Source organism: Pteropus vampyrus, unplaced genomic scaffold, assembly GCF_000151845.1.
Source record: "Pteropus vampyrus isolate Shadow unplaced genomic scaffold, Pvam_2.0 Scaffold24106, whole genome shotgun sequence".
Classification (NCBI taxonomy): Eukaryota; Metazoa; Chordata; class Mammalia; order Chiroptera; family Pteropodidae; genus Pteropus; species Pteropus vampyrus.
Genome location: NW_011912887.1, coordinates 1 through 1916, shown reverse-complemented (window position 1 = coordinate 1916; position 1916 = coordinate 1). Strand labels below are relative to the sequence as shown.

The following is a 1916-nucleotide window of genomic DNA, read 5'->3' as shown; positions in this document are numbered from 1 at the left end:
CAGATAGAGAAAGATGAAAAGCAGATCTGAAGGGTCAAAGGGAAGGAATCCAGTACGAGATGACAATGACTGCCCGCTGTCCTAACCCGAGGACAGTGCCAATTCACAGGGCCAATTATTGTGTTATTGCTTCTCAGCTTCAAACCCATTCTGCTGTTCTCTGCTCTGTGATGCTGGGGCTGGGATAAGGTTTCTGCCTTGCCAGCTGGCTCCCTATCAGGTCCTGCCAATGGATGCTCTAGAGGAAAACAGGGAGCCTGGGAAAGAAGAAGAGATTTGCACCTTCCTGGTTGCTTTCTGTGAGTTTCGTGTTTGCCTCCAGTTTCTGTCAGCATCACCCAGCCTTTCCCTTCTCCCCAGCAGAGACAGTACACTCCAGCTGACGGATTTTCTAACACCGAGAGAACTAGCTTCATTGCATCCCTCTTGGAGACATTGGCACCAGCCGGCCAGCTCCTCCTCTTTGGAGGTTTGCGTCCCAGCCCGTGGGAGCTTGGAAATAGTAGCAGCAGCTGAGTGGCAGCTCCTGCTCAGCGTCAGAGTCTCTGCTCTGTGAGAGCCCTCATAAGTTTTAATAATTTTAACTTCTTTCTTTTGTTTCCCCAGCTCTAGGGGAAACAGGTTCTTTCTGCAGTTGTCATTGCCATGATGATTTCGTGTTCTCCTTTTGGCAAAGATAAAAGGATCCTGGGTCCCTGAATCACCATATGGAGAAAAGCTACTCACCAACCAAGTATGGATTCACCAAGCTGTTATTTGAGTAAGAAATAAATTGTATAAAGCTACTAAAATATGGAGATTGTTTCTGACAGCAATTAACTGTACCTATTATTCCTAAAAAGCTTTTTAAAACACATATTTCTAGACTCTCCCAAACCTACAAGATCAGAAACTTCTAGTGCTGCATCTGGTAATCTATAATTTTACAATGCTATTCATCTTGGTTTGGGAAGCAAAGCCTAAATCACCCTAAAGGGACAGATATGTATTAGCATTTGCCAAGTAGCAACTAACCAAATTATGGTTATGGTACTCAGAAAGAGTAAATTCATATCCCTAGAATTAACCTAGTACTTTTTAACTGCTCTTTAGAATAGTAATCTCACTAACAGACTCAGTTCGAAGATCAACATGAAGTGAGCTATGGAGGCATTTGCCATTTCCAGCAGGAAAGGGCTTTCAGATACACTGATCACCTGCCAGCGTTGGCCACCCCTGAAAACCAGAGCTTTTGCCAAGTATGTGGCAGACACTAGGCAGATTTAAACAAAAGAGACAATTGCTGGCACTTTTTGACCCAGAGGACTCAGGAACTCCTGGCACGAGATGGCCTGACACAGCATTTCATGCTCTGCTAGATTCACACACTCACTTTTTAGTTCTTTTTTATTTTTTTCCCCCTACAACACCTGATCTTCCTAAGTGGTCTCCCATCCAAGTACTAACCAGGCCCGACCCTGCTTAGCTTCTGAGATCAGATGGGATCGGGCTTGTTCATGGCAGTAGACTCACTTTAGTTCTTATGGCTGTTTTCAGGTGACAGCAGTAATTAAGACATGTACTTGGTGGCAGGCCTTGGTGCCCAGGCCATTTGGCAAGGTTTTTCTGAATGCAAGTGACAACCTGAAGAGAGAGTGAAGGAAAAGGCAGAACTTGGGCAGGAAACGTCATGCTGTGACGAAGGGTTATAGTCCATGGTGCTAATGGCTGGGAGGTATCAGAACCTTTCCTGTGCTTCTCAAGCTGCTGTAAATGATCATTGTTGATTCCACATCTACCCCCAGCACAGGGGAGTAGAATGGCAGGACTGAAAGCAGCCCCTTGCCAGGCTCCATGAAATTCCTTCATAAGGGCTTCATTCTTCATAGAGAACTTGAAGTCAAAAGGTTCACTCTCTGCCTTTGAGCAGGATGGCC

The 1916-nt window shown here is 45.3% G+C and overlaps 1 pseudogene; it reads right to left on the bottom strand.

The window, feature by feature from the left end:
- Positions 1 to 1397: 1397 nt before the first annotated feature.
- LOC111735350 lies at positions 1398 to 1516 on the bottom strand (annotated as a pseudogene).
- Positions 1517 to 1916: the final 400 nt, after the last annotated feature.